A 20,211-nucleotide genomic window follows, 5' to 3' on the forward strand; every position below is an offset into this window, starting at 1 on the left:
TAATATTATATATATATTTTTATATGGTTTTGTTTTTAAATAATATGAATTTATATGTGTGTGTGTATATATATATATATGGAGAGAAAGAGAAGAGAAATTCTTCTCTACATATCACCTAGGCAATTCCGACTAAAAGATGTTACTCACCATTCAGCTTTACAAAGATTGAGTCATTAGCCACTGCAGTCAATTCCTGACCTTCAACTCACCCTGAAGGGAGCTCAGGGCAGAGGTTAAGAAAGAGGCACTCTGTGCTCTGGGAAAACTAGAAAAGCAGGCCTACAGATACATATTTTTAGAAGAAAATCTTATGAAGTCAATTTCTTACATATTTACAAAAGTACTAAAATAATTTATTAAAATATCTGTGCCTTGTGACTAACAGTAACCTTCTACCAAGAGGTGTGTGTGATGGCACATATCCCTTCACCAAATTCACATCTATGCTGATCTCCCTGCTTACCTCTTTGGAGCAGGTCCCTCAGAGCCATCTGAGAGGATGTCTCCTGGGCTACAGTCCTCAGTGAGTCCCCAGATAAAACTGAAACCCATTTATAAAAAAAAGAAATTTGTGGCACAGTCATACAAAGAAGTACTCTACAGCAAGGACAATTAAACTATAGTTGCATGCAACAATATGATGATCTCACAAATATAAGTTCGAGTGAAAGAAGTCCAACAAAACAGCTTACAAATTGTATGATTTCATTTACATTAAACACAAAAGCAGACAGATCTATGCTGTTACAAGTCAGGATAGTGTTTCCTTCCTATCCTGGATACACTATTTCCAGGATAGTGGAAGGGAACGTAAGTGGCGTCTGGGTTAACTGGCAAAGTTCTGTTTTTTTATTTTGGTGTTGGTGACATGGCTGTATTTAGTTTGTAAAAATCCATTGAATTGTGCATTTATAATATGTTCTTTGCATATGCATGTTATTCTTCAAAGAAAAGTCAAAATTAAAGCCATATGACTCATATATTTGGGAAATTTAAAAGCATTTACTAAGTAACTTATGAATAACAGTATAGCCAAAATGTAAATTTGTAAATGCCTAGAACTACTATAAAGAAAATGCTAAATCAAAATTCATGAAATGCAGCAAAAAAGCAGAAGGAAATGTCTATTTTTGAAAGTTTACATTAGGAAAGTGTGGAGGCTGAATATTAATGAGCTAAGCAGCCAACTTAAGATAGCAAAAGATCAGCAGAATAAACCCAAAGAAAATAGAAGGGAAGAAATAAAGATTAGAGCAGACATTAATGAATAGAAAAAAATAAAGATAAAATAGAATCAACAAAGCCAGAAGTTTGTTCTTTGGAGAGACTAATAAAATAGACAAAACCCTGGCAAGACTGAGGATGAGGAGAAAGAGAAAAATAATAAATAAACAATGTTAATAACAAAAAAGATATACAGTGCACATTCAGCAGAAATTTAAAAATGATAAGACAAAGCTATGAATGACTTTATTCCAATAAATTTTCAAATACAGAGAGAACAGACTATTTCCTAGAAATGTGTAACTTGCCAATACTCATTTAAGAAGCAATAAGAATCCTGAAGAATATATAAGAAATAGTATAACCCTTTTGCCCCCCACTGCAGTGTACAGCCCCTGCAGTCTCCCACTGTGAGCATACAACTTGGTGTGAAGCCTTAAGGTCTGTCTGGACACTAATCTGGTACTGCAAAACCTAGGCATTGATTTAAGCTGTGATGATGAGGTTCAGATAGGTGATAGGCTGGATTTTGGACTAAGATGGTGATATGAGAGGCCCTGTGCAATATCGTCTTACGTCTTCCCCTCCCTTCCTCTTGGTCTCTTCCTGTCTGCTTTGGGAGCAATTAAGCATCTCCTCTCCTGCTCTCATGCGGGACAGCCCTGCTCTTCTTTGGGCCCCCTCAAGGTCTTAGCTTCTATCTGAATTGACTCATCAAGAGATTTATCCCAAATAAATATTTTGTATGCAGCAGGCTCTGCTGTCAGTTGCCTACCCAATAGCTATTCACCCCTGCCTTTCTTTTTTTTTTTTAACCAAAAAACAGATAAAGTATTAGTTTTTCCAGGCTTTTCCTAGAGCCAGCATGTTGTCTCTATGGTGATTTTGAGAGACTTATGCTTTCCTGATATAAAGGGACAGACTCAGCTGGCAGGACTCTTTTGTCTTTCTCCTTCCTTCTGCCTCGGCAGATGCCGTGATTCTTGGGGCTGATGGCAGAGCAGGCAAAGAGCAAGACTACCTTCATATTTCAGGTAGTCTTTCAGCTTCAAGAGCAGCTGCACTCGTCCTGCTTATCAACTTCTGGACCTGTTGTCGTGGGAGGCAACAGAATCTCATTTGGCCACTTTTTATTGGGTTTCTGTTATGTCATCCTGGTCAAAACAGTGCTCTTCATGAAAACAGTTCCCGTAAGTAGTTGGTTTCCTTTCCAACTTGTAGTTTGGACTTTTCTGAAGGGTTTATTTTGAACAACTCATATAAAACTGGACCTGCTTGCTCCCTCAAGGACTCCCTTCTCATGATTTATCTCAAAGAAACACGAATCTGACTTCACAAAGCAGTGTTGGTATTCACTGGAGCCTCCTGAGCACAGGGGGAATTGCCACATACAGCTCATAGCAAAACTTTCCCAAATTCTTGTTCGTGCAACTTTTTCTCTAAAGTCACCCACTAAGCTACATTCTAAACCACTAAGCTACACCCACTAAGCAAGGAGATCCAACCAGTCCATTCTAAAGGAGATCAATCCTGGGTGTTCATTGGAAGGACTGATGCTAAAGCTGAAACTGCAATACTTTGGCCACTTCATGCGACGAGTTGACTCACTGGAAAAGAGTCTGATGCTGGGAAGGATTGGGGGCGGGAGGAGAAGGGGACGACAGAGAATGAGATGGCTGGATGGCATCACTGACTCGATGGGCATGAGTTTGAGTGAACTCCGGGAGTTAGTGATGGACAGGGAGGCCTGGCGTGCTGTGATTCATGGTGTCACAAAGAGTCAGTCACAACTGAGCGACTGAACTGAACTGAAGCTACATTCCCCTATCTCTTTGTTAACTCTTCCTAAAACTCTGGCCACTTTTCTTTGATTTTGTTCATCTGCCTTTGAGCCACTGCTCAAACCCGCCACCATCGTTTTTCCTTAATTTTGCAGCTTTACCTGTTAGCTCTGGCAACACATCAAAGATTCATGTGCAATCACAGACTTGTCCTTAGAAGGCAAATAAACGGGAGAGATGTGAACGAGGATGGGGCTTCCCAGTGTGCTAGCGGTAAAGAACCTGACTGCTAGTGCAGGAGACATAAGAGACGTGGGTTTGATCCCTGAGTCAGGACGATCTGCTGGAGAAGGGCATGACAACTCACTCCAGTATTGCCTGGAGAATCCCCTGGACAGAGGAGCCTGGCGGGCTATAGTCTACAGGGTAGCAGAGTTGGACACAACTGAAGCGACTCAGCGTGCTCACGTGAACAAAGACACTTGGGTACTTATTCTCACCTGTTAGTCAGGGGTCTCCAGAGAAACAGAATTGATGGGATTTATTTATTCATTTATTTTACTTAGTATAAGAAATTGGCTCCTGCAATTATGGTAAGAAATCCCGATATCTACAGTTGGCAAACTGGAGAGACCAGAGGGTTGATCGTGTAGTTCCTGTCTGAGTTCATGGTCTTGAGACCTAGGGCAGCTGGAAGGTGTTATTCCAAACTGAAATCTGGTGGTTTGAGACCCAAGAAGAGCCAGTAGTTCAGTTCAAGTCTGAAGGAAGAAAAAACCTGATGTTCCAGCTCTCCGGCAGTCAGGCAGTAGGAATTCTGCCCTACTGGAGGAAGGGTGAGGCTCTTCGTTTTGTTTTTCGGGCCTTCAGCTGACTGGGAGAGGCCCAGCCACAATAAGGAGAGTGATCTGCTTTATACTCAGTCTGCCATGCCAATCTCATCTAGAAACACCCTCACAGAGACACTCAAAACAATGTTTGACCCAATGTCTGAGCACCCTATGGCCCAGTCAAGTTAACCGTCATGCCCCATCTTGCTTGTCTCTCTCAGACAGCACTCCCCAGCACGGGCCAACTCTCCGGCCTCATTTCTTCTTACTTTCCTTCCTTCCTCCGTTGCTCTTTTCACACCAGGCTGTTGGTTCCGTGTCCTACGGTAGTCTCTTTCCTCCCTACCCTATCCTCTTCAAACCCCAGTTCATCCTTTAAGAATTAGCTCATATGTCATTTCCTTTACAAAGTGTTCCTAGATTCTCTCCCAATCAGATGTAATTGCTCCTTTTCTGCGTGCACAGCACTTTGTGTGACTCTCAGTCATATACTTATCACAAACGACTGGTGTTCTGCTCATACCTGTGTCTGACATGTCTGCATCTTAGAACTGCTCCCTGAAGAAATGAGGGTGTGGTTGAAGTTGGTGGGAAAGGTTTGGTGATGTCATAGGTGCATAGATATGATAGCAATAATTATAATTTGGTGTGTGAGTAACTATTTTCACTTTGTTAAGAAAGGCAGTTTAACTGAAAGTTTCAAAATAGAAATATTGATGGTAACAATACAAAATAGCTTATTACATAAAGCCCTTATTGTGTCCTGGGCAGTAACTCTAAATCCTTAACATAATTACTTACTGTAATCATCACATCAAAACCATGATCTAAGTCTTAATAACCCTATTTTACAAATTAAGAAACTGGGGTGGGGGGTAAAGTAACTTGGCAAGGTCACAAAGCTAGTAGGTATGGAGCTGGAGTTTGAACCCGGGTATAAATGTGTAATATCCACATACTCTCCGGGGAGGGGCAGAGGTGTGAAGTTCCAGGAAGAAATCTGCTCACCTATATAATCTATCACACACAGTCTTGGATCCCCTCACCCACATGCCCAAGAGCATTCTTATATTCTTGCCCAACAACAAAGGTGTTTTTGGTTCCCTTTCTCCTCAGTTTTAAAAAGTACTATTAATCATTATAATAAAAACCTTTCCGTAAAAGCAACACCAGGCACCACATGCATTCCAAGCCTGGTTTTTGTTACCAAATTTGTTTTCCACATATGATTCTCACCATGAGCGTGAAGTTAATGGTGCCCTTCTTATGACACAATGTAGTTGGCTCTGCTTTGTGGTTGGTGCTGCCAACCTCTGGATTAAATAATAAAGAGCCAATTGTATGTTTTCAGGGCCATTATACCATTTAATGAGAATTTTCAAAAAAAATTGTGTAGAGTAATGGAATCTGTAAATGTACATATAATTGATGCTAGTTTCACTTCACTAAAGTGAAAACACATTATATGGATTATCAAGGGAGGTCGATCCTATTTTTCCTTCTCTAGAAATGAGTGGTTTTATACCTAGTATCTTCTTCCTCAATACCAAAAATATGTTATTGTGATATCCTACTGGAAAAAAATAGGGTTGATCAATCTTAATGTATTTTTATATTAAAAATTAAATAAGATATTGCCCAAATTACCATATACAAATCAATGCAGTGCTTTTGCCTTTTATTTAATTTTCATACACAGAAATATTTAAAGAGATGCTGAAATGAGGTAAATATTTTTATAATTTAATTCTCTCCTCAGGAATGTTCTTGCAGGAATCTTGTAAAATGTACTATTGTAGGGATGGACATTTATCTTGGAAGAAAATAAATCATCAGTATTTAAGCAGCCACTCTATAAATCATGGCATTTTCAGAGCAAAATCACAACTCTTTCACAATTTCTTCAGTAAGTAAATGAGATTTAAAAATAGTTACTTCTCAATGCTCTTTTTGAGGAAAGAGCACATAAATTGGGCCTTTACATGTAAGAATGTAGAAGTTTTCAAGATGACTCCTTAGTACTAGACCTGTCCATATGCTGCGGTCTTTGGGGCCAAGAAGCTGAACTTATGAGTTTTGCTTTCAGGGAGCAGAATGGAGTTTAGTAACAAGTCACCTATTATGAAATAGCTCACGGAAGGTTTCCAAGGAAAATAGGAGAAATCTGCTATGTATTTAGAAATGCTCTTTTCCAGATATGGAAGGGACGTTACTTGCAAAACTAAAATATTTTGGAATAGAAGTCATTGGCCCATATTCACTTAATTAGAACATTCCAGGAGTCCTTACCCTGGTTGGCATACAAAATAACTTCTATATCAGAGAAGTCTAATGGTCCAACCAGAAAAATAGTCATCCCTTCTGCCTTTTAAATTTTATTTGGTGACTTAATTAATCAATTCAGGCTATTTTGAGGGAGAAGGATCAGAGCTATAGAATTGGAATAGAAGTTTCTGGAGCCAAATCCGTATTGACCTTGGGTAAGTCATTTACCACTTTGAATCCTGAATTTTTTTCCCCCTGCTGGATTGGAGAAAGCTGGAGTGGATCCCAGATTTGCTGGTCTGGTGGAAGAGGAGAATGTGTCCTTGGCTGGAGAAGTAGGAGATGATGTGGCAATTTTGTGTGAGTTCTTTTTAGCCGTTAAAAACTTGCTTTCTTCACCAGAAAGCTGGGATGGTGATATGTATTTGTCAAGAATTTGGTCAATGATGAGAAATAATGATAGACATGCAAATTATTGCTTCCATGTGGCTTTCTTCTCTCAAGGATCATAGTGACAAACCTGCCTCTAATTATATGTCACTTAGATGTGGCACTTTTCATTAAAGGAAGTCAGAATGTTTTGCAAACATTAATTAAGACTTGCATCCTCCCTGTGAAGTGAATATGATTATTTTGCTGCTGCACAGAGCAGCAAACTGAGACAGAGACACTAGAAAATGCCCAAGATTACCCAGCTGAATAGTGCCATCAAAAACCAAAGGGAGTATTTCTGTGTTGCTTGTTCTAACCTGCAACACAGTAAAAATACAGTAACTTCATGGAGGTCTAGTCATTAAGAAACTTTTGAAAGAAGGCCAGTCAGCCTCCCTGTCACCAGCTGAAGTTCTCGGATATTTTGAAATACTTGTGTTCTAAGCAGAAGTGGAGTCACTCATATCTAAGTGAGAGAAGGAAAGTTAACCGTGGGAAGGACAGCCTGTCTTCTCTTCAGAAGCTGCAGGCTTCATTCCCGCCTGATGTGTGGATAGATTTTTGACACTAGGTGGAGTTTGTAAAAGCAGGGTTTCTTAGGAACTGGAATACTCCCCAAGCTATCACTGTGGGTACCACTGGGGGTTTCAGGGTCTAAGCAGAGCAGGCTAAGTGTTGGATAAATGGTTCCTCTGCTACTTAACCTCACTTTTCACAAAAGCACACAAAAAAATTAGAATCACCCCAGAAGATGACTGGAATAATCCCTGAATGTCTTAATAAGATTATTTGGACTCATTTTTTACGGGTTCTTAACATGGGAGTTTTGTTTTTACATGTGTTCACTTGGTGGCTGTATGGAGAAGTGACTGACAAGCAAAAAAATAAACAGTAGTTAGGTGGAATATATTTTTTCCTTCTTATTTTTTCATTGCCTTACTCCAGGACCACTGTCTCCTCCTTGGTTTTGTCATAATTTACTTGTACCTTATTCAGTCTATCTTGTGCACAACTGCCAGACTACTTTAAGCTTTCAGGTACACCATTTCCAAAATCTCCATTTCTTTATTGCATATTGACATCGATAATAACAGCAACAAATATAAGCTGAGTTCTTAATTATGTTAGACATTGTAGTATCACATGATGGTCAGTTTAGTTCAGTTGCTCAGTCGTGTCTGACTCTTTGCGACCCCATGAATCACAGCACGCCAGGCCTCCCTGTCCATCACCAACTCCCAGAGTTCACTCAAACTCACGTCCATCGAGTCGGTGATGCCATCCAACCATCTCATTCTCTGTCATCCCCTTCTCCTGCCCATAATCCCTCCCAGCATCAGAGTCTTTTCCAGTGAGTCAACTCTCCACATGAGGTGGAAAAGGATTGGAGTTTCAGCTTTAGCATCAGTCCTTCCAATGAACACCTTTAGGATGGACTGGTTGGATGTCCTTGCAGTCCAAGGGACTCTCAAGAGTCTTCTCCGGCATCACAGTTCAAAAGCATCCATTCTTCGGAAATCAGCTTTCTTCACAGTCCAACTCTCACATCCATATATGACCATGGGAAAAACCATAGCCTGGACTAGACGGACCTTTGTTGACAAAGTAATGTCTCTGTTATTTAACATGCTATCTATGTTGGTCATAACTTTCCTTCCAAGGAGTAAGCGTCTTTTAATTTCATGGCTGCAATCAGCATCCGCAGTGATTTTGGAGCCCAAAATAATAAAGTCTGACACTGTTTCCAAGGTTTCCCCATCTATTTCCCATGAAGTGATGGGACAAGATGCCATGATCTTAGTTTCCTGTATGTTGAGCTTTAAGCCAACTTTTTCCCTCTCCTCTTTCACTTTCATCAAGAGGCTTTTGAGTTCCTCTTCACTTTCTGCCATAAGGGTGGTGTCATCTGCGTATCTGAGGTTATTGATATTTCTCCCGGCAATCTTGATTCCAGCTTGTGCTTCTTCCAGCCCAGCATTCCTCATGATGTACTCTGCATAGAAGTTAAATAAGCAAGGTGACAATATACAGCCTTGACGTACTCCTTTTCCTATTTGGAACCAGTCTGTTGTTCCATGTACAGTTCTAACTGTTGCTTCCTGACCTGCATACAGGTTTCTCAAGAAGCAGGTCAGGTGGTCTGGTATTCCCATCTCTTTCAGAATGTTCCACAGTTTATTGTGATCCACACAGTCAAAGGCTTTGGCATAGTCAATAAAGCAGAAATAGATGTTTTTCTGGAACTCTCTTGCTTTCTCCATGATCCAGCGGATGTTGGCAATTTGATCTTTGGTTCCTCTGCCTTTTCTAAAACCTGCTTGAACATCTGGAAGTTCACGGTTCACGTATTGCTGAAGCCTGGCTTGGAGAATTTTGAGCATGACTTTACTAGCGTGTGAGATGAGTGCAATTGTGCGATAGTTTGAGCATTCTTTGGCATTGCCTTTCTTTAGGATTGGAATGAAAACTGACTTTTTCCAGTCCTGTGGCCACTGCTGAGTTTTCCAAATTCGCTGGCATATTGAGTGCAGCACTTTCACAGCATCATCTTTCAGGATTTGAAATAGCTCAACTGGAATTCCATCACCTCCACTAGCTTTGTTCGTAGTGATGCTTTCTAAGGCCCACTTGACTTCACATTCCAAGATGTCTGGCTCTAGGTGAGTGATCACACCATTGTTATCACATGACTTTACATACCTTCAGTTCAGTTCAGTCGTTCAGTCATGTCCGACTCTTTGTGACCCCATGAACTGCAGCATGCCAGGCCTCCCTGTCCATCACCAACTCCCAGAGTTTACCCAAACTCATGTTCATTGAGTCAGTGCTGCTATCCAACCAACTCATCCTCTGTTGTCCCCTTCTCCTGCCCTCAATCTTTCCCAGCATCAGGGTCTTTTCAAATGAGTTAGTTCTTCGCATCAGGTGGCCAAAGTATTGAAGTTTCAGCTTCAACATCAGTCCTTCTAAAGAACACCCAGGACTGATCTCCTTTAGGATGGACTGGTTGGATCTCTTTGCCATCCAAGGGACTCTCAAGAGTCTTCTCCAACACCACAGTTCAAAAGCATCAATTCTTTGGTGCTCAGCTTTCTTTACAGTCCAACTCTCACATCCCCACATGACTACTGGAAAAACCATAGCCTTGACTAGACAGACCTTTGTTGACAAAGTAATGTCTCTGCTTTTTAACATGCTGTCTAGGTTGGTCATAACTTTTCTTCCAAGGAATAAGCATCTTTTAATTTCATGGCTGCAGTCACCATCTGCAGTGATTTTGGAGCCCCCCCAAAATAATGTCAGCTACTGTTTCCACTGTTTCCCCATCTATTTCCCATGAAATGATGAGACTGGATGCCATGATCTTAGTTTTCTGAATGTTGAGCTTTCAGCCAACTTTTTCACTCTCCTCTTTCACTTTCATCAAGAGACTCTAGTTCTTCACTTTCTGCCATAAGGGTAGTGTCATCTGCATATCTGAGGTTATTGATATTTCTCCCAGCAATCTTGATTCCAGCTTGTGCTTCTTCCAGCCCAGCATTCCTCATGATGTACTCTGCATATGAGTTAAATAAGCAGGATGACAATATACAGCCTTGACGTACTCCTTTTCCTATTGGAACCAGTCTGTTGTTCCATGTCCAGTTCTAACTGTTGCTTCCTGATCTGCATACAGGTTTCTCAAGAGGCAAGTCAGGTGGTCTGGTATTCCCATCTCTTTCAGAATTTTCCACAGTTTATTGTGATCCATACAGTCAAAGGCTTTGGCATAGCTCATTTTTATTTAATTCTAATATTTCTGTAAACTTTGAAGACTTCAACATTGGACCCTGCTCTCCTTTTCCAGTTGTCTTTTTTCTTGTTCTAGCATGAACTTTCTGATCTGGTGAGACAATGTCTCACTTCTGTGCCCAGCCCATCCTTCCACCCCACATGCCTTTTTTACTATCCTTAGCTCATTCTGTTTCCTACTCATTGAATGGGTCCACTTTCCTCTGCCCATTCAATTCATCCTTCAAGGAGCAGCTTGAATCCCCCTTCAGGGCTTCCATCAACAATTTTACTCTCCTTCTTTATACTTTTCTTCACTGTTGTTACATGATATAATTAGCACTCAACTACCTGCCAATCTCTTTTCTGATCGACTATCTGCATATGTTGAGTACTTATGTGCAAGATGTTTCTTGATCCCTTCATTTTCTCTTGGATTACCATCTTCTTCTAGACTTGACTTCTGTATCAGGCAGGATAGGCTAAGTTAGGCTGCGGTAGTAAATAAGCCTCAGATCTTAATGGTTTATAACAACAAAGGTTTATTTTCTGCCTGTATTGCACATCTATTGTGAGTTGGCTGGAAACTCTGCTCCATGTCTCCTTATCTGAAACTTGGGCTAATGAAGGAGTAACATCTGGAACACAATATAACACAGTGAAAGGGGAGAAAAGGTGAACAGTAGTGCACCAGCTCTTCTTTTTCTTGCACCAACTCTTGAAGCCAGCCAGATTCATGTCTCTTCTGCTCACTGTTCATTGTCCAAAATAAGTTATTTGGCCATGCTTAATTTCAAGGAGTACAGGGAAGTACAACTGTATCATGTACCTGACAGAAAGGAAACAAGAATATCTGTCAAAAATTCTGATGACTAATACAACTTCCCTTTACTGGCTGGACCAGAGGTTTTCAAACTTCTTCACTGTATCCCATCTTGAAAACTACCTTTTACATCCCAGTTCAATATATAATACATATATGTGTGTACTTAACTGAGACAAAATTTACTAAAAGTGATTTATTCTTTTACTTTTTTGTTCCATCCCATTTAACTTTACTTTTAAAAGTTCTGGACATTGCCCCCTAAATAATGAATGATTTTATGATCCACTGATAAATTGTGATCCAAGATTTGTCAAATACTGGCCCAGAAGCCATGGGCCCAGTACCCTGCCCTTTCTCACTACAAATCTCAATTCATACATCTATCTACCTTCTCTATATCTATACCCTTGCTGTTAAGTACTGTTGAAGAATTATACTTATGAAGACTCAGTGGAGGTTGGAGATAATATATCTGTAGAAGTCTGATGCTCATAATTGCATGATTTCATCCAGCTGCATGTCCTCTGCATGTCCTCTCCCATCATCCTCTTCTCTCGGCAAATGTGTCAATATGCACACATAATTGAGGCCATTTAGGGACATACTCCTTTAATGTCTCACCTCTTGTATATAACCTCATCAGTATCTGTGTTCTCTCTCACTTCCTTTCATCTAGTCTCAGAGGAGAAGGTGCTGCATTATGGCATCGTAAGTGCTCTTGTTATTTATTCAGGTGTTCATCTGCTTCCCGCAGGAGCAGTTCCATGTCACCGGGCTTGCATTCTAATCATTTAACCTGTTCCACCTCGTCCTGGCTGCTGGACTGCCTTAGGTAATGTATTGTTTTTCTTTTGGCCTCACTTGTGACTCAAGCCTGGTTGCTGGTATATTCCTGAATGGTAGGGATCTTGCAGGAATTAAAAGGCAAATGGATCTTTGACCCCACCACCAGCCCCTCCTGAGACACCTGAGCAGAGGCCCTCTACTCTCTCTGCCCTCCTACCTTGGAGGTCAGGGAAGATCAGGCTTACCATTGTCTCTTTCCTGGCTTTGGGACCAGGAAGACCAGCATACTCACTTACGGAGTCAAGATAGACTGTCCCAGGAGACATACTTTGATGAACACCAAGATCTTCCCAGTCCACTGCCTCTGTTCCTCACCCCTGAGTCCGATTCACAGCGAATCTAGCGCTGTGCTAGATCACTCCACTGGGAGACTGCATGGCTACACCCTCACCTATACCCAGTTGCCTGAAGGTCCTAGTAGCCCCATGACTCAAGAGAGGCAGACAGTTTGTGGAAAAAGACAGGAAGGAGCCACCTTCAGCATGCCCTTATCTGGGATCCAGGTAACTAATTCTCTCTCTAGTATACCTCCTTATTGATCTCTTTCATTTATTGCCAATTTTCTCAAAAAATAAACTGTACCTGTTTTCTCCCTTTCCTGTTTTACATTGCTTTAAAATCCACTGGAGTGAAACATTAGTTCTGCCATTAACTTCCGGATTGCCGCCTGCCTCAGAATCTTCATGCTTCTCAGGCCTCGCTTGACTTCTCAGCTGCATTTACTCTTGTGATCACGATCACTCCCCTTTCTACTCTTTGGCTTCGATGACAGTACTGTCTTCCTCTTTTAGTCTTCTTTTATTTCTCTTATACTTCTTAGTCTCCTTTTCTGGCTTTTCCATTTCTCCTGCACTCTTCATTTTGGTATCACTCATTCTCTGTTCTCTTCTTTTCTTGCTTTCCTTGCTTTCCTCTGGGGAACTTCATCTAAGCCTTAAAGTTTTATATTTAGCTGCTTGTGTGTGAATGATTCCCAAATTCAGGTCTCTAGCCCAATTTTCTCTTCGGAACACCAGATCCGTTATGCCACTGCCAACAGGACATTTCCTGGACATTCCATAGGCATGCTGAGCATGACGTTCCAAGGTGGAAAGTCATCTTTCTCAGAAGTAGTCCTCTATATCTCAGGGGTTGGCAAACTGAGGCCCATGGGCCAAGTCTGGGCTACTGCCTGTTTTTTGTATGACCTGAGAACCAAGAACAGTCTTTAAGTTTTTTAACAGTTGGGAAAATCAAAGGAATAATATTTCATAACACATGAAAATTATATGAAATTCAAATTTCAGTGTTTATAAGGAAGATTTTATTGTAACACAGTCCTAGGCACTGTTTATGTATTGTTCATGTTTGGCTGTAGCTTTCCACTACAATTGCAGAGATGAATACTTGCAACAGAAATCCAATGGTCCACAAAGCCTTCAGTGTTTGCTATCTGGCCCTTTATAGGAAAGGTTTGTGGACTCCTGGTGTCACAAAATGGACCTAGTTTTGATTCTCAGCCCTACCACTTATTCATCTTGTAACCTGGCAAATTACTTTACCTCTTTTAATTGTAGTTTCCTAAAAAGCTAAAAATGAGAATAGTTGTGTTTATTGCTCAAGGTTTTTATAGGTTAAATGAGACAAAGCATATAAGACATTTGGCACAGTGCTTGATATATATCAATATATTACCTTATAAAGGGCTTCCCAGGTGGCTCAGTGGATAAAGAATCTGCCTGCAATGCAGGACATGCAGGAGACACAGGTTTGATCCCTGAGTCAGGAAGATCCTCTGGAGGAGTGCATGGCAACTCACTCCAGTATTCTTGCCTAGAGAATCCCATGGACAAAGGAGACTGGTGGGCGAGAGTCCACAGAGTCACAAAGAGTCAGACATGACTGAAGCAACTGAGCATGCATGCACACTATCTTACAAATGTTAACTGATTTATTTCTCCCCAAACTCACTTTTCTTTTTTTTTCTGTCTTTGTGATGGCTGCATGGTCTACCAGTCACCCAAGCCAGAAACTTGGGAGTCCTTATAGGCCTTACATCCTCTTTTGTTAATTTTGCCTCCACAAAAATCTAAGCTATTCATCCTTTTATCTTTTCATTCCCCGCTATTGTCTTAGTTTACACCTTGTTTTCCTCTTGCCTGGACTGTCTCCCTGACTCAGATCTTGCCCCCATTTCTGTTTTGTTGTGCTGCAACTTAAGATGAAAATCTTTTTGTGTTGCTCTCTGTTTTTAACCCATACAAGGGCTCCTCATTGTCTGCATGATGAAGTCTAAATGCCTTTCACCAAACTCAATGATCGTTTCTCTGCTCAGACCTGATTCTCACCATATCTACCCTAGACTCCATGCACCAGCCTTATTATGACTTGAATTTCCAAGGTAACCTAGAATGCCCTTCCCTGCCTTGTCAATCCAGGCAGCATCTAGGACTTTTAGCATTCAACATTTAAGCATCACTGCTGCTATAAAGTAAAATTTTCTTTCATTCTAACCTCTTCCTATTCTCATGTAAAACTGAGCACTTCCTTCTTTGGGTTCCTTATGGACTCTTACAGGTAATAGTGATTCTAGGCTATAAGCTTCTGAGAGGATACATATTCAAATCCCAGAGTCTAGTACAGTGTTTGACACTTTGTGGAAACTTACAAATTTTTAAAAATTGAAGTACAGTTGATTTACAACATTGTATCAATTTCTGCCGAACAACAAAGTGTTTCAATTTCCATGCAAGTACATTGTTTTAAAAATTCTTTTCCATTATAATTTATCACAGGATATTGAGTATAGTTCCCTGTGCTATACAGTAGGACCTTTTTGTTTATCCATTCTATACATAATGGTTTGAATCTGCTAACCCCGAATCCCCAATCCATCCTGGCCCCAATAAATGTTTATCAAAAGTAAAAAGAACAAATTCCTGAAAAAATTAGACACATATGGAGATACCCATATGATCATTTGTCTACCTCTCTTTTCCCTCTGCGATTTTTTTCCTTCTTTTTTTAAAATTGAAGTGGAGTTGATACCTTCTGTGATTTTCCAAAAGATCAAAGTGATTCTCAACGTGTGGTCTTCCTGGAACAGCACCATCTGGCCGTTCCTTAGAGATGCATATTCTTAGGCTCCATCCCACATTTCCTGAATCAGAAACTCTGAAAGTGGAGCCAGTGAACTGTTGCAATAAGCCCTCCAGGTGATTGAGATATGTGTTAAAGTTTGAAAACACTGTTCTAGACTTGCTTTTCTAAAATTGTGACAGTGAACCACCCCTATTAGACTGTGGATCACTGGGCTGATTGTTGAAGCTAAGGGTGCCAGGCTCCATCCCAGAAACCACACATTTCAGTACATAAGATAGCTGTGCTTTCCATCCTGGCCGCACATTGGCAAGATGTAGGCAAGACTTTAAAAAAACAACAACTTGTATTCTGATTTTATTCCCAGAGATTCAGATTCTTTCAGTTTGGTGGGCAACACTGCCTAAGTTTTTTTTAAAGGCTTTTCAGGTGATACAAATGTACAGCCAGGGTAGGGAGCTCCTGCTCTCTGAAGAGCTCCCTGCTCTGTGAGCATGGCCTCTGGGGTCTGATGACTCACCTAGTGAGACTGGGCAAGTGACCTCTGTTTCAGTTTCTTGTCTATTTTGAGGATGAAATGAGACAACTGAAATGTTTAACACAAGGTCTGGCCTACAGCAAGCTCTTACTAGATGCTAATTATATTTTCATTAATGAATATAAGCCCCCATAGTTCTTTTATGTACACCAACATTTAGTCATCATGGAGCCAAAGAATCTTCTTTTTCCATGAAACTTCTTGGTTGCTGGTGGAGTGACTTTGTTTTTCTATGGTTTGATAAGGAACCTCAGCTTCCCAGTGTGCTCTTTCATTTAGATAAGCAGTCCTGTTGAACCCTGATAGTGGTGACAAAGTGCAGTTGAATCTGCAGATACACACAGTGTTGCAAGTATTTTATTATCATCTCTTGCTCAGTAATGTTTCATAGGTGTATCTTTTCTTCCTAATTAGATTCCACTTCTTGGGGGGCAGGGATTGAATCTTATATTTTGTTTTCATATCATGGTGCCCAGCAGAGAGCTAGATATATAAGAGCTTGTTTGGGGCAAGGTCTCCTCACAGGCCAATCTCAGTTCTGCCTAGTGTGATCCTGAGTGGTTTTCTGGATTTCTTGTGTTAAGAGAGGGAGTTATTTACTTCAGTTTACTTCCTAGGGCTGCTATTAAAAATATATATATATATATATCCATATAGCACCTCAGCATTTCTAGAGTGCCTTCAATTTGCAAAAAAGTATTCAAAGCAAACAAAGTTTTTGGAGAAAAGACAATCTCTTTAACAAGTGGTGCTGGGAAAACTGGTCAACCACTTGTAAAAGAATGAAACTAGAACACTCCCTAACACCATACACAAAAATAAACTCAAAATGGATTAAAGATCTAAATATAAGACCAGAAACTATAAAACTCCTAGAGGAGAACATAGGCAAAACACTCTCCGACATAAATCACAGCAGGATCCTCCATGACCCACCTCCCAGAATATTGGAAATAAAAGCAAAAATAAACAAATGGGACCTAAGCAAACAAAGTTTCCCCACAGCTGAGGCTGGAGCTCCAAGTATTTATTTTAGGATGACATTGCTGGCATCACCAAGTATCTTCGTACAGTCTTTCCTCTCTGTGATTTCTTATTGTGAAAGGTCATTTGCTAAGAATTGTATAAATATCCAATAACAAAAAATATTATGTTTTCAGGCACAACTACTGCCCTTTTATTTTCCTCCTCCTGAAATTCCAAAAGATTTGTATTCTCTAAGTTTGAATTGGCGCCTTTAAAAAGGAAGATACTAATTAATTATAGAAGCACAGAGGACCACTATATATTTCATTTAACTTATGGGAGAAAACCACGTTAAATAGATGAAGACTCTGATTTTCATCCATGATGAAATGCATAAATCTTGTTTCCAGGACATTGATGTGGTTGTTTCAGTAATCAGGGCTTTGTAAAGATGCCATCTACATGATTTTTGTCACTGAATCCCATTAGGAATGATTGTCATTAGATTACAGTTTTTTTCCAATTAATTTTATTGTTTTTGGCCATGCCACATGACATGTGGGTTCCCCACCAGGGGTTAGACCCACGCCTCCTGCTGTGGGAGCATGCAGTCCTAACCACTGGACTGCCGGGGAATTCCCATAGAAATGATTGTCACTGTTGAAAGATTTTGGTCAGAAATTAGTACATCAGAGAGTAGTCCCCTTGAACTGTGGTTAAAGTAGAACTTTGAAAGTCAGAAGAAAGCTGGAGTTATTCTCAAGCCCACCTCTCCTCACTTATAATTATGTTCTGTACCTTTCTTTATCCTTACTTAAATCACAGAGCATTGTTCTTATATGTTTTTATATATAGTTGCTATAGTGCTTTAGGCAGCTGGTTCTTATTTTAGTTAGAATTAGTCACACTGTTTTCTGGCCTAGGAATTTGTAAGAGTTCTGGATGGAGAGACTGTTCTTGGAAGCTGAAGCCTGTTTAATTTTGTTAAAGTTTTTTTGGCTTGCTGAATTCATTGTTATGGTTCTCAACAGATGAAGGGTGTTTGTGAATTGGCTGTAATTTCTTTGTAGTATCAGGCAAAACACTCCACTGAGTGACTCAGTAGATCAGAATTATTTACTTTTTGAATGTTAGAGGATTACATAGGACTCCTAGAGAGAAGTTGGTAGTTATGAGTACCCCTAGATTGTTTTATCACTGTAAGTAAGATTTTCCAAAGTACCTCTAATTGTGTAATGATATACTATAGGAGATGTGATTCTAAAAGTTTAGAACATTTGTAGGATGATTCTGGTATATCTGAGTGCTGGAGTTTGGACTATATATTTAAGAGCTCATTTACATCATGCTTTATTCTTCAGATAGGCCAATTAGGAATTACTTAATTTTCCACCATTGAAATTTCCAGTCACATCAGTGTACCTCTGTGTTTCAAAGTTGGTTTAATTGCTTGTATTTGATCAAATTCTAACTGTAAAGTTTTGCAATTCAACCTGCAGAGCCAATTGGTAGAAAACATTTAGAACTGATGTTACAGTTGATTTATTTTTCCATCTCAAAATTCCAGTGCATTCTTTCATTTGTCAAACATTTGTTAAATCTCTGTCATGTGCCAATGGCTGAGATACCTCTGTACTGAAAGCTTGTGTATCCTGGGAATGCAGAGACGGATGAGAGACTCTTCTCTCAGGAGCTCACAGTCAAGAGGGTGTCAGGCTGGTAGTAAACAAATAGTCCAACACAACACGCTAAGCGCTGTGCTGGAGACCATGCTTAAGCACTTTTCTGCAATTTCCTCCTTCTTGCCAGAGGAAGTCAGGGATGGTCTTTCTGGTCTTTCTCTACTTCAGTCTCTCTTGAAAACTACTGAAGACTCCATGATTCAGAGTACAGAGGAGTTTATGCCTCCAGTTGGTTCTTGAAGAAACAGAACAACAACAAAAAAAGCTTTTGCACACGAGGTGGTGCTGCTGCTCTGTAGCAAGAACTAGCCATCCATCTCAGAGGCAGATGGGAATCTCCTATTATGTTCTGGCTTGTGCTGAAAGGCTGAATTCTTAGCCTCTACCCTTCTTGGCCTTCTAGAGCTTTTAATTCCTAGGTACATTTACTTTCAGAATGAAAAGACCTACTTCATCTCTGAAGTGCTATTCATCTCCTATCTTACAAGGGAAAGCTTTTGCTTTCACTAAAATTATTGAGGCTTTCCTGGGAGTGTTCTTGAGAAATACGGTATTTACTACCTAAATGCCCTGAGGGTTTTTGTTTTGCTTTGTGATTTTGGTTGGCCTGATGAACTTTTGGAATGGCCTTAGCTGTTGAAGGACTTTTTTGAAAGGGTGGAATGGAGGCTGAAGAGGGAGGTCCCAAGGCACTGAATTGCATTTGAGTTTTTTACAATTGCTGCAGTATTTCTGGTAAGAAAAGTTATTAGGTGTTTATGGATGTTTCAAAAGATGGAGGGAAAAAAAGCAGATTCCATGTTAAAATATCCACTCGGGGACCCTTAACACTCAGAACAGAACCTAAGCTGGGAATGCTAAAGGGTGTGATCAGTGTAAAGCAGCAGTCATTTCTGATGAGGGTTGGGGGGGGCGGGCAAGTGGATGGGGATGGGGGGTGGAGTGTGTTAGCTGGATGCAGTCCAAGAGGAAAGGGGTTACCAAAGCATTCTTAGGGGAGGATGGGTTGGCTTGGTCAGGTGAGTCAGAAATATAGGTTTTCTTCCTACTGAGTCACACCCAACTTCTTGCCATGCAGGGAAAGCCTAGTTCAGCTAATGGAAGGCTATCTCCTCATCTGCCTCCTTGGGGAGCTGTGGGGGAAGCAGGCTTAAGGGAAGAGATTAAAAAATCAGAATTCTGTAATGGGCACAAGGAGGAAGTATTTTTGGCAAATAATTTTGGGTTGCTGTTACATAATAAAATGATTTTTCCTTTTATTGCAGATGAAGTTGCTTTGACTTGGTCTTTGCAGGACCAGTGAGGATGTGACCTTGACCTGATCCACTTGGAAACCACAAGCTACATTTGCTGTTCAGAATCTAGCATTTGGTCCTTGGTTCCTTTAGTATTCAAGTTTTGGAATATTCTGGGGAAAATTTGTAAGATACGTTTAAAAGTTTATGAAAATTATAACAGATATTCTTTCAAAATATTGTTTTGAATAAATGCCATGAATAATGGGACCCAATGTTCATATCTTTTTAATCTCTTCAGGGTCAAGGTGGTGAAAACAGTGTCCTGCCCCATAACATCTCATGATACTGTTTGTTCCAAAGCTGATTTAACATATATATATATATATGCATTATACTATATTATATAAAGTACATATCATATATGTATATTATATAAGATGATTATATAGAACACTGCATCATGATGTATGCAGCATTACTATAGGTATACAATGCATATTTTAATTAAACAGTAATGTATTAGGCTGCTTTTTATTGTATATTGGAAGATACATCAGCAATAAAAACTGATACTTAGTAAGATTTCAGGCTATATAAACAGTAATTATATATTCTAAAGTTCAAATCAAATTAAATGTTACTTTGGCATCTACTCTCTACAAAACTCTTTCCTAGTCACTGTTTGAGATACCTATAAGTTTAGGACAAAATTATGAAAAATTAACTGAATT

The sequence above is a fragment of the Moschus berezovskii genome, chromosome 9 (genome assembly GCF_049115385.1).
Source record: "Moschus berezovskii isolate FMDL1 chromosome 9, NW_MosBer_1.0, whole genome shotgun sequence".
In the NCBI taxonomy this organism is placed as follows: domain Eukaryota; kingdom Metazoa; phylum Chordata; class Mammalia; order Artiodactyla; family Moschidae; genus Moschus; species Moschus berezovskii.